Here is a 13,829-nt window from a genome sequence, read left to right on the forward strand (position 1 = left end):
TCCTAGCCTTCACAAAGCCCCCCAAAGTAATAATATACTAACAAAACTGTAGTAAATAGAAAATACTGTGTACAATGAGTCTGAAAGCCTCTAGAACACTTTGTTGTCTCTGATGACCTGTCACATAACATCTCAACAAAAGCAGACTGCTTGCCACATAATGGATGCCTGGGTTCAAAGCTTGGCTCTGCCACTCACTGGCTGTGTGACCTTGGCAACTTGTGTAACCTCTCTGTGCCTTCGTTGACTCCCCCATAAAATGATAATCCCTACCTCATCAAGTTGTTCCCGGGATTCAGAAATTGATAAATGCAGTAAACAAATAGAAACAGTGTAATAATAATAGTAGTAGCAACAGTGCATTTGGGTGAGTATAGCAGATAGATGAGTGAAATGAATGACAGTAATCTTATAAGAAGAAGTTCTTGTGACACAGTGGTTACAGCCTTGCTAACCAAAAGGTTGGTGGTTTGAGCCTACCAGCCACTTCATGGGAGAAAGATGAAGTAGTCTGCTTCCATAAAGATTTACAGCCTTGAAAACCCAATGGGGACAGTTCTACCTTGTCCTATAGGGTCACTGTGAATCAGAATTGACCCAGTGGCTATGGGTTTGGTTTGGTTTTGGTTAATGTTATAAGGGACAACCAAAACAAAACAAAACAAAACAAAACCCAAACTCACTGCCATCAAGTCAATTCCAACTCATAGCAACCCCTCCTTGGGTTTTCAAGGTAGTATCTCTAAGGAAGTAGATTTGCCCAGTCTTCTTTCCAAAGAATGTCTGGTGGGCTTGAACTGCCAGCCTTCTGGTTAGCAGTCAAATGCCTTAGGCACTACGCCAACAGAGCTCCTGTTATAAGGGATGGGAGGGAGGAATTGAGTATTATTTGAGAACAGACTTAGATGAGTTGTATATTGCAAACTCTAGGGCAACTGCTGAAATACATTTTTAATGAAGCAAAATTGATATGCTAAGACAAGGGAGAAAATGGAACCAGATAAAATACTCCATTGAAACTAGAGCAGGTAGACAAAGAGGGGAAGATAAAAACAAAACAGGAAACAAAGAACAAGTGCAACAAATACAGAAGAGTTCAAATCCTGGTAGAAATTAATCCAGCTATATCAGTCATGACTTTAAACATGAATGGTCTAAATACACCCATGAAAAGACAGAGATTATCAGGGTGGGTAAAAAAGCAAGACCCAATATATGTTGTTTACAAGAAACTCACTATAAATACAAATAAACGGAGGCTCTAGCAGATTAGTGAAAGGTGCAGGCTGTGGAGCCAGATTGCCCAGGATAGACTGCGCTGCTTCCGTCACCGTCACCGCGCTGAGCCTGTTTCCTCCTCTGCAAAATGGGTGTAGTGACAGTTCCTATCACCTCCCTCACTCACTGCAGTCGAGTCAGTTCCAACTCATAGCGACCCCTCTTTGGGTTTCCAAGGCGGTATCTTTACGGAAGTAGATTGCCCAATCTTCCTTCCAAAGAGTGGAAGTTTCCAAGGCAGCATCTCTGCAGAAGTAGATTGCCCATTAAGATGGTGTCTAGCACATAGTAAGTGCTCTAAGAATATGCTGCATTTTTTTTTTGTTATTGTTATAGTCATCGTTATTATTATTATCAAGGACACACCTAACCCTTGTTTCCAACCAGTTTTTCACTTCAAAAAATCAAACTCACTGCCACTGAGTGGATTCTGACTCATAGCGACCCCCTCCATGGCAGTGAGTTTGGTCTTTTGGAGTGTTGGGTTTCCCAGGCGATGATTCCCTTAAATAGAAACTTTAGAGCCCCCACTCTCTTCTTGGGTCTTTGGATCAGCACTGGCTACAAAACTTGCAGGGTGCATGCAGTGCAGAATGGAAGTGCAGTGAAACAGAGAGTGCCCGCTTGCCGACAGTAGAGCAGTAAACCAAGCTTGGAGCCCAGTCCCTCTGCGCACAGAGCCATATGTGCTTACCCAGGACCTGGGCCTGGTTAAGACCCAGAGACCCACAGGGCAAATCAGAATCCAGGGAAGCCCACCATGCAGGCCCGTCCCTCCCCACCCCTGCCTGCACCTCAGCCCAGACCGTACCTCAGTGGCTCCAGCTCCTTTCTGGGGCCCTTCTGTGCTGGGGGCAGGTCAGGAATGGTCAAGGGCAGAGTTAGGAGTGTTTCAGGGAGCCACGCACAGGAGCAGGCTGGGTGTCGCTGGTTTCAGGGGGCGCCTGTCCGATGAACCCAAGGGGGAGTGAACCTTTGCAGGTCCAGCGTCTACCCACTCCTCCCTCACCTTCGGGTCCCCCAGTTGGCCGGATGCAGGTTCACTCTCCAGGGGGCCAGGCTGGCAGACACTTCCAGGCCTCTCTTACCTCAAGGTGCTCTGTTTACCAGGCCCAGCAAAGTCCAGGGACATGCCTCACTCTGCTCCCTCCTCTCCCTGGCCCAGAGGTCACCACCCAGCAGCCTTTGCCCTGGAAGGACCTAGAGCTTGGTGGAAATACAGTGTCCTCAGAGAGGAGGGTGGGGCCATCTGAGCCTGGGCACTGGCGTAAATGGCCGCCCTGGGTGCCTAGCCTGCACGATTTTGATTTTGATTCTGCCGTGGGCGTCTCACAAACAAGCCTTTAGTGTGAGCCAGCCCACCCAGGCTGGAACTTGTCCCTTCTGTCTCTTGGGAGGTGGGGCCCAGATAGTGACACCCCCTCGGGCCACCCTATTTCCATACTCATTCCCTCCTACTCCCTCCTGGAGTGGGTGGGACAGGCCAGCTCCAGGGGCCTGGGTGTGGCCCAGCCAGCATTTGATCTCAGAGATATTGCCCCACCCAGCTCAGCAGGGATTGGAACACCTCTTCCTCCTCCCTTCCTTTCCCTGCCCTGTCCCCTCAGCATTGAACTTCAGGCATCCTGCCAATTGAAGAATCTTGACAGGCAAGCAGCCTCGTGGGTGCCTGTGAGACTGCAGGGTGGGAAGCCAGGAGAAGGAGGGCTGGGTGGGGTGGGCTCCCTCAGCTGTTCCCCAGCTCCTCTTCCCCCACCAGCCACCCTCTTGGCATCAGTTGGAGGAACCCCTCTGCTCACACTGCACTACAGGGCAGAGGGGGTGCTTCACAGCCCCAAACCCAGACACTGCAGGAGCAGCACAAAGCTTTCCTGGAGAGGCTGGCTGGCGTGGGGTGGCTGGGACTGAAATCCAGGACACACCTCAGTGAGAGGCATTTAGGATTGTTCCAATTCCAGGCATCACACTTGGAGGGATTTGAGGGGCAAAGAGGGGGAGGGTGGGAGTGCAGGGAGGGAAACCAAGGCAGCTTTTCAAACCAGTTGTTGTTTCGTAGACTCGATGGTGCTTCTCTGTGTGTGTCACAGTAGTACTGTGCTCCATTGTCAATGGCTGTCAATGGCTGTTAATGGTTGTCAATGGCTGTCAATGGCTGTCGATGGCTGTTAATGGCTGTCAATTGTTGTCAATGGCTGTCAAAGGCTGTCAAAGGCTGTCAATGTCTGTCAGTGGCTGTCAATGGCTGTCAATGGCTGTCAATGGTTATCAATGGCTGTCAAAGGCTGTCAATGTCTGTCAGTGGCTGTCAATGGCTGTTAATGGTTGTCAGTGGCTGTCAGTGGCTGTCAGTGGCTGTCAGTGGCTGTCAGTGGCTGTCAATGGCTGTCAATGGTTATCGATGGCTGTCAAAGGCTGTCAGTGTCTGTCAGTGTCTGTCAGTGGCTGTCAAAGGCTGTCAGTGTCTGTCAGTGGCTGTCAATGGCTGTCAATGGCTGTTAATGGTTGTCAATGGTTGTCAGTGGCTGTCAGTGGCTATCAGTGGCTGTCAATGGCTGTCAATGGTTATCGATGGCTGTCAAAGGCTGTCAGTGTCTGTCAGTGTCTGTCAGTGGCTGTCAATGGCTGTCAGTGGCTGTCAGTCGCTGTCAATGGCTGTCAGTGGCTGTCAATGGCTGTCAGTGGCTAGTTTTTGGAACTAGATTGCTAGCCCTTTCTTCTGAGGTGCCTGTGGGTGGATTGGGACCTCTGACCTCTTGGTTAGCAGCCACGTGCACTAACCATTTGTACCAGAGCCTCCACGCAGCCACCACACTGCATGAGTTCACTCACGGGAAGTGCTTAAAACAGTGCCTCGTCTGCCACCCATTGCCATCATGTCGATTCTGACTCATAGCGACCCTTAGGACAGAGTAGAGCTGCCCCCACAGGCTGTCCAAGGCTGCACTCTTTATAGAAACAGATTGCCACATCATCCTCCTGTTCCTATCTTTATAGGGGAATCAAAAGTGTTACTTCTTATTATTCTTCACTGTTGGCGTAGTGCCTAAGGCACTTGACTGCTAACCAGAAGGCTGGAGGTTCAAACCCACCAGCCACTCCTCGGAAGGAAGATTGAGCAATCTACTTTAGTAGTGATGCTGCCTTGGAAACCCAAGGAGGGGTTGCTGTGAGTCAGATCAACTCCAGCAGTGGGGTTTTTATTATTGTCATTGTCATCATTCCTCACCTTCTGTTTTCTGTTTTCCACAGGTGGAAAGAAACAGTTTCTCTGCTTCTACCTGGCTTTGCAGAGAGGGGGTGGGGTCAGGTACCTCACAGTGGCCTCCAGGGCCCTTCTGTCCTGTATGTGGGCAGGGCTTAGGGCAGGGGAAGTCCTCTTTCCAAACCCACCTGGACCTCAGACCCCACTTGGATGTTACTGGGCATCACTAACATCCCGTTCACTCTCTCTTGGCTCAAATTCCCAGGGACCTCCTCTTTCTGTCCTTAGATTCTTCCTGTGTCTTAGAACTGAGTGTTGCTGTTGTTGTTGTTATGTGCCATAGAGTCGGACCCGACTCATAGCAACCCCTCCTTGGGTTGCCGAGGCAGTATCACTAGGGAAGTAGATTGCCCAACCTTCCTTCTGAGGAGTGGCTGGTGGGTTTGAACCACCAGCCTTCTGGTTAGCAGTCAAGCACCTTAGGCACTACACTACCAGAGCTCCCTGGAACTGAGTAGGCAGCCTAATAAATACACTTGGAATTGAATTCAACTGAGTTCCTGGTACCAATTCCATTCATTCTTATTTACCTGTTTGTGCAATAATATTTGAGTCCCTATCTATGCCAGACTCATGCTGAAGGTGACATTGCAACAACTCCAAACAAAGGTGGTGACTGCCTTCCAAGGCTTAGAGCCCAGGAGAGGAGCAGGCACCCATCAGCCACTTATGGGGATGATGGTGAGACCCTCTGAGGGGCTCGTTAAATAGTGTCCTGGTCTCCTCTCGTAGAGCCTCTTACTCTAGGGCTGGAAAATCTGTATTTTTAACAAGTACACCACATGGTTCTTATTATGGGGGAGTTTGGGGAACGCTGCATTAATGAACAGGAATTATAAACTAAGCTACCCATGGGGAAGGAAGGAAGCTGAGAGGGCTGGCCAGGGCCTCCTTCAGTGGAGCAGGTCAGTTTCCTGGGCAACTGAGAGCTGAGATCCAAAGCACAGGTTAACTGACAGGAGAAAGATGCTGTATGCAGAGGCTTTGGGGTGGGAAGGGGCCCGACCGTGACATCCTGAACATGGAAGGGCCATGTGGCCGGACTCTGGAGAATGGGGGAGCTAAAGGTGGAGCAGGGTTAAAGCCAGGGGCTTACCCAAGGAGAAATGAGGAGTTCTGGAAGGGTTTTGCGCATGAGGGGCTGACAGAATCAGATTGGTGTTTTGAAAAGATTTATCATTCAACAGATGTGCGCATGGAGTCTCCCGGGCACCACGCCAGGTGCTGGCAGAACCAGGCTTCTCTCCACCTGCCTGCTTCAGCGGAGCCCTGGCTAGCCCAGCCCCTGGGGGCCCTGGAAGAGGGAGGAGGAGGAACCCAGATAGCCTAAGGCCCAGTCCTTCTCCCCTACTGAGACAGGAAGCCCTGGACTGGGTTTGGGCTCCCCAGGCTGCTTTCCCCCCAGCATCACCTCAGGCCCTGTGGCAAGTGGGCAGCCTTCTGCCAAGCCCACCCCAGCTCCTCTGCCCCACAGAAGGCGGTGCCAGGACCTGCCCCCACGTTCCACCCGACCTCCTCCACCTCGATGCTAACAGACAGGGCAAGGGGGACTCAGAGAAGCCAGCCAGCTCCTCTGACACTCTCCTCCTACTCTCAGCACCTGATGGCTCACCCTCCTCCCCTGAGGGCCACACCCTGGGCTGACCCCCCTCAGGCCCAACAGAGGCTGCAGGGTAGGAGGAGGTTGAGGGGGGACTGGTGGGCAGTGCTTGCTGGAGACTGGGCTGCCAAGCCTGGGGGAGCTGAGGCCTGCACTGGCCCGAAGCTGGCACAATGCCCTGACACCCACATAGGTGTGACAGCGGTGGCACAGCTCCAAGGGGCGGGGCTTCATTTGCATGCAATCAGGTGGGGTGGGGCCCAGGAGGCATGGCCTTATCAGAGGGGCAGGACCAGGCCCTGTAGACCTAATTCTTTTTATTGTTTGTTTGTTTTCATTTTTATTGTAATCTGGGTGAAAGTTTACAGAGCAAATTCCTTTTCCATACAGCAGTTCAGTACACATTTTGTCTCAAGACATTGATTGCAATTTCCACAATGTAATAGCTCTCTTCCCACTTTCTCCCTGTAGTTACCTCTTCCCTGTGTCCTTTCCTTTGCTTTCCTGCCCCAGGAGCTATCTCCCTGTGCAAACACTGCCCTTCTGTTCTCCCTCCATTGATCATTCTAAGGAGTGTATCTACCTGATGTAAATGTTCACCCTCTATGCCTGTCTATTGTTTGGCTGGAAGCTGGGGGTGGGGTGGGGTATGAGTTCAATTCTAGACTGAAGGGTAACTAGAAGTCATAGTCTCTGGGGTCTCACCAGGCTCTATCAGACCAGTAAACCTGGTCTTTTTTTGTGTGTGTGATTTTGAATTTTGTTCCACATCGTTCTCCTACTCTATCCAGGATCTCCTGCACTAATCCTTGTCAGAGGGGCAGGACCAGGCCTGGTGGGCCTAATTCTCAACCTGTGATCGCCCCACCTCCAGGGTCGGCTCACCGCTCACGGTTCCTCACCCTCATGACCCATGGAACACCCCCACCCCACACTCAGGGTCATTATCTCCTCTGTAACTAGATGTAAAGCTTCTGGACCAGATTCCTGGGATCTGGGGAAGGTGGGGCATCCCTGGATGGCACAAAGGGTTAAGGTGTTTGGCTGCTAACTGAGAGGTGCCTCAGAAGAAAGACCTGGTAATCTCTGCCTGAGAGTCAGCCACTGAAAACCCCGTGGAGCACAGTGCTGCTCTCATGTCGCCATGAGTCGGAGTTGACTCGCCAGCAATGGGTACCTAGGAGGGCAGGTGGATGAAGGGGAGGAAGGACCCTGTCCTGTGAACTGGGTCCATTTCTGGGAAAAGCCCGGTCTACTGGGATTTATGAGGTGCTAGCATGGGGTGCCTAAGGCACTTGACTGCTAACCAGAAGGCCAGCAGTTCAAACCCACCAGCCACTCCTCAGAAGGAAGATGGGGCAATCTACTTCCGTAGTGATACTCCTCGGCAACCCAAGGAGGGGTCGCTATGAGTCGGGTCCGACTTGACGGCACAAAACAACAACAACAACAGCTTGGGGAGATAGGATGGGGAGAGCCCATCCCTTCTGCGTCCTTCCATGCAAGGGGTGATTTACTCCATTCTTTCCCCTCCTGGGTCCTCAAACCCCTCCCCCATTCCTCCTAAGCCACAGGCAGCCACAGGAGCCCCCATTGCCAAGGACATCCCACCATCGTGTTAAATTTGTGTGTGGATAAGTGCATCCTGGGCTGGCAGGCCTGGAAGGATGATCATGTACTTGTTGGGCAGGGACTGGGGGCCACTAACAGATAGTGGGCCAACAGCACCAGCCTGGTCACCACAACCAATGAATAAGCCCCTCTAGGTCAGTCACAGGAGATCGGGTGGTGCAGTGCCTAAGGCATTTGACTGCTAACCAGAAGGCTGATGGTTCAAACCCACCAGGCACTCCTCAGAAGGAAGGTTGGGCAATCTACTTCCGTAGTGATATCGACTCAAAAACCCAAGAAGGGGTCGCTGTGAGTTGGATCCAACTCCACGGCAGTGAGTTAGGTTTGGATTGGGCCAGTCCTCGTAGCAAGCCCTTTGTATACACACAACCCTGTTGTATGAATGAAACTATCATTGCTGTCCCTATTTTACAGTTGAGAAAACTGAAGCTGGGGTGGGTTAAGTGAGTTGCCCACAGTTAACCAGCGAATGAGCTGTAGAGCCCTAACTGAAATCCAGGCCAAGGGACTTGAGACCCATGTGGTGGGCATCCTCACCCTCACAGTGACCTCGAAGGAAGAGAAAGGTGTCCACCTCACATGGACTGAAAGGAGGGTGACAGGAGGCAGAAGCCCAGAACGCCCTCAGAAGGTGGTTGAGGACAGGGCAGGGATGAGGTGGAGCAGATGAGGTGCAGAATTTAAGGAGGCCCTAGCCCTTGGGATCGGGTCCCTGCAGGAGCTTATCCTGCTGTCGCAAGCCCCTGAGCACAGGGATCTCCTCACTGTTTGTTCAAAGCATGTATTGATTCAGTGTATAAATTTTCAAGGTACGCTTCACATTTTTAATCAGTACATTTTCTCCTATCTGATGAAAATGTTCCAGAACACACAGAGAAATGTTCCTAGGAAGGCACGAAAACACGACTGGGAGCAGGGGGAAGTGCATTGGGCTGTACCGCCCGGAGCTGATGCTCTTTTTGAAAAACTGACGTGACGTTCCCATAACATAGAATTCACTACTTTAAAGCACAGGATCTAGCGGCATTTAGTATCTCCACAATGGCGTGCAACCATCACCTCTAATTCCAGAACATTTTCATCCCCCTAAAATAACAGCCCTGTGGCATAGTGTCTAAGGCATTTGACTGCTAACCAGAAGGCTGGCGGTTCAAACCCACCAGCCACTCCTCAGAAGGAAGGTTGGGCAATTTGCTTCCATAGTGATACTGCCTCGGAAACCCAAGGAGGGGTCGCTATGAGTCGGGTCCAACTCGATGGGAGTGCATTTGGTTTTTGGTTTAAAATAAAAGCCCAGACCCATTCATTAGCAGTTACTCCCATTCCTTACTGCCGTCAGCCCCTTGAGAGTGGGGTAAACCACGTCTCCTTACATCTTAAGCCCTAGGGGTCTCTTTCTACTTGCCTCACCCTAGTCTGGCCCTGCCAGGGGGTATGGTTCCCAAGCTGCTTCTCACTTCCCCAGGCTCAGAATGACCCCTAACAGAGAGAGGAGGCCCACAGACCCTCAGAAAGGCTAGTCTTCTCTCATTCACCCAATCCAAAATCATCGAGCTAATTCTGACTCATAGCAACCCCCCATAGGGTTTCCAAGGCTGTCAATTTTTACTGAAGCACACTGCCTCCATCTTTCTTCCATGAAGCGGCTGGTGGATTCAAACTGCTGACCTTTTGCTCTGCAGCCAAATGCCCTAACCGCTGCACCACCAGAGCTCCTTCTCATTCACCCAGGCCCAAGTATTCAGCAAGGCACACACCGGTCCAATTGTGGCTTCCCACCAGTCTATAGTGCACAACTGCACCTTTTCCCAACCACATCAAAGAAGGGGTGAAACCCATGTGAAATTGCTCACCACAGATTACCAAGTAAATACTATTAAGTCTGGTGTCCCTTGCTCAGTGCAAGCTGGGATATACTGTCCTTACTATTTAACTCGCACCTCCTCCATCCCTCATCTTCTGAGATCACCACCAGCCAGGGGCTGAGTTGTGGACAGCTGTGGGCACACCCTCCTGTCCCCACGCAGGGCATACACATACACACACACACACTGCAAGACCCTAAATGCCAGGCATGTGGCTCAGCCTGGGAGGGCCCTGGCCAGGAGTCCCTGGGACACCCCAGCCAGGCTCTGCTCACCATGGGTGCCCCACACCCGGCCTGCCTCCAGAGGAGCGCCAGGAATCCTGGGCAGCTTTGCGGGGTGGGGAGGAGGGCGAGGCCCACTATCTCTGGGACACAGCAGAGAATTCTGCCCAGGAGCCTGTCTGGGGTCACATGGGCAGGAGAGGCTGCAAAGAAAGTTTAAAGCCAGCCCCCAGCCCAATATAGAGACCAGGAATGTTCTGCATGTTTTTAAGGAAGGGGTGAAGTACTCCAAATAGGCCCTGAGGAATTTTAATTGTGTGCTTTGAACCTGCTGCCCGTTGCTGACCCAACCCCCAGCTTGCGTGAGGGGACACTTGTCAGGAGTGCCGGGAACCACAGGAGCAAACAGCCAGGACTTTGTGTGACAGTGACGCACTGGCATTTCTGGACAAGGCCAAAAAATGCAGCCGCCTCCTGCCCGGAGCCCTGTGGCCTAGCGCCAGCTGGGAGTGTGGGGGTGGGTGGGAGTGCCTGTGGAGAGCCACCTTGAGGAGGGGTACATGAGAGCTGGAGGCCAACTCATCCTAGTCGTGTCAGTGGGCAGGTGACCCAGCCTCTTTGGACCTCGGTTTCCTTACCTGTCACGGGGGCAGTGCAGCACCTGCTTCGTAGGATGAGTGTGGGGTGACCCTTGATAGAGGGAGAGCATTGGGCAGCTTGCAAGCATTCATGTTACGCTGTCTCCAATTATTAGGAGAAGTCAGGGCCAGATTAACCAGTAAGCAAGGTATGCAAGGCTCACTTGTGCTTACTTACCAGTTGGTAGTGCATAATTTCACATGGGTTTGACATCAAAGATAGGGTGTAAAACAAGTGAAATTGTGCACAGCATGTTAGTATGGAAGCAGAAATGCGTCCCTAGCGTACTGAGGAATCCGGCCCTGGTAGTATTTGCTAGCAGAGGCTGGGAAAGGCTGTTCCCCATGTCAGCTGCTCAGGGGTGGGGCTGCGGGGTCCTCTGCTCCACCCTGTGGAGCTGGTCTTTGTGGCAGCCTTGCCAGACCTCCTCCCTTAGATGATGTTGTTGCTGTCATTGTTGTTAGGGGCTGTGGAGTGTGCTCCAACTCATAGCGACCCTGTGTGCAACAGAAAGAAACACTGCCTGGCCGTGCGCCACCCTCACAATCCTTGCTATACTTGAGCCCATCATCACAGGCACTGTGTCAGTCCATCTCATTGAGGGTCTTTCCCTTTTTTGCTGAGCCTCCACTTTACCAAGCATGATATCCTTCTCCAGGGAATGGTTCTTTCTGACACCATGAGTGAAGCAGGTGAGATGAAGTCTGGCCATTCTCGCTTCCAAGGAGCAGTCTGGTTGCACTTCTTCCAGGACAGATTTGTTCATTCTGGCAGTCCATGGTACTTTCAGCATTCTTCGCTAACACCACAACTCAAAAGCATCAACTCTTTGTGTGTGTGTGTGTGTGTGTGATTTGGGTGAAAGTTTACAGAGCAAATTCACTTTCCATACAGCAGTTCACACACATGTTGTCTCATGACATTGACTACAATTTATCCCAATGCAACAGCTCCCCTCCCACTTCCTCTCAATAGTTACCTCTTCCCTGTGTCCATCCCTCCATGCACTTCTGCCTCCTGAACTGTCTCCTTGTGCATAAACAGCCCTTCTTTCTCCCATGATTATTCTCTCCAAGGAGTGTATGTACCTCAGGTGCATGTTCAATTCATATGCCTGTCTTGTGTTTGCCTGGAAGCCCCAGGTGTGGGTTAAATGCCAGACCTGAAGGGCAGCTAGGGACCATAGTCTCAGTGGTTCCACCAGGCTCTATCAGACCAGCAAACCTGGTCCCCCTTTTTTTTCCAAATTATTTTGAGTTTTGTTCCATATTATTCTCTCTCTCTATCCAGGATCTCCTACATAGATCCCCCTCCGAGTGGTTGACAGTGGTAGCCAGGTACCATCTAGTTCTTCTGGTCTCATAGTCATACAGGCTGCAGATCGGATGGTGTACCAGTCACGAGGACTAACTGTTTTCATGAATCTTTGGTTTTCTTAATTCTTCTTTGCTCTGGTTGAGGAGAAACCCATTGTTGCATCCAGATGGCTGCTTGCAAGCTTTTAAGATCCCAGTCGCTACTCGCCAAAGTAGGAGGTGGAACAATGTTTTGTGTAGTATGTTATGCCAATTGAGCTTGATGTCCCCTGCAACTATGGTCCCAAGCCCACAGGTTCAACTACTCAGTCCCTCTGGGTAGCTAGCTGTGACCAAGAAGTGACTACAACCTTGTCCCTTGTCAGCTCTACTATACACCTGGGAATTCTTACAGAACATACACATACATTTGTAGAACCATTGTCTGCCAACCCTATAATGTCTTGGGTACACTCCTGGCTGCACAGACATAGTTAATAGTTCAGCCTGTCCACCCATGTATCCACCCGTATACCCATGTTTGCCTTCACTGACAACGCAGTACTGTATGTGCAAAAGGGTTCATCTTTGTTGTCTGCACCTCCCATGTATCTCTCTATGTCTTTCTCTTTCTCAATGCCACCATGTTGATCACTCACATTTAGTGCATTGCCCTTCTCTTCACCCAAATCAATACTTATTTCTACCTATCTAACAGTGTTCCTGGGAGCTCTGGTAGCGTAGTGCCCAAGGCACTTGACTGCTAATCATAAGGCTGGCGGTTCAAACCCACCAGCCACTCCTCTGAAGGAAAATGGGACAATCTACTTCCATAGTGATACTGTCTCAGAAACCCAAGGAGGGGTCATTATGAGTCAGTCTGACTTGATGGTACATAACAGCAACATTCCCTACCCTACCCTCCCACCCCTGCTAACCAACAAAGAAAATCACTCTTCTTGGGTCTTCCTTATTCATTCTCCAGCTTTCATATGCATCTGAGGTGACTGAAAACACCAGATTGGGTTAGGCACACCACTACCTTAACTTTAGCTTTTCCTTTACTTGGGAGGCTGCGATCAAAGGTCAGGCCCTGAAGTCTCAGGAACAAAACAAAACAAAACAAAACAAAACAAAACAAAACTCACTGCTCTCAAGTTGGATCCAACTCATAGTGACCCCTCCTTGAGTTTCTGAGGTGGTATCACTACAGAAGTAGATTGCCCAATCTTCCTTCTGAGGAGTGACTGGTGGCTTTGAATGGCCAACCTTCTGGTTCTCAGTCAAATTCCTTAGCACTATGCCACCAGAGTTGGGCTTAAATCCCAGGTCAGTCATGTATTCACTGTGTGACTATGGGCAAGTTCTTGACCTCTCTGTGTTTGCATAAAATGACACGATGATAGACGGCTGAGTGATGGTTAAATCAGATAATACTTTAAAACTGCCTGTCATGGAGCAAGTACTCAATATATGTGTGATATTATTTTTAAAAGACTTTATATATGAAGTCATACTTAGTCTTAGCAATCACCCTATGAAAGGGGTGAGAGGGCCCATCAAGGCCCATGGGGAAAGTTCTATTTAATTGAAAGTCAAATAAGATTTCCTAAAATGGGTTTGGATATATAGTCATCTCCTGAAAAACCGATGAGGACTTCCTTACTGTTCTGGTTCCCTAGTACTGCTCTGACAAGAATATACCACAAATGGGATGGCTTGAAAAAACAGGAGTTTATTCTCTTACAGTTTGGAGTCTTTAAGTCTGAGTTCAAAGTGCTAGGCTCTTAGGGGCTGGGTGAAAGCCCCTGAACCTTGGGCTTCAGCTCTGCCTCTGGCTCCCCACCCACTGAAGCTAGAGGCTTTTCTTCACTCAGCTGTTGGCTATTGAGGCTGATAAGCCCAAGGTAGCATAGTGCCTTGACTGCTAACCAGAAGGCTGGTGGTTCAAACCCACCAGCCACTCCTCAGAAGGAAGATGGGGCAATCTACTTCCGTAGTGATACCACCTCGGAAACCCAAGGAGGGGTCGCT

This window comes from Orycteropus afer, unplaced genomic scaffold, assembly GCF_000298275.1.
Source record: "Orycteropus afer afer isolate SDZICR_OR568_19922 unplaced genomic scaffold, OryAfe1.0 scaffold00061, whole genome shotgun sequence".
Lineage (NCBI taxonomy): Eukaryota > Metazoa > Chordata > Mammalia > Tubulidentata > Orycteropodidae > Orycteropus > Orycteropus afer.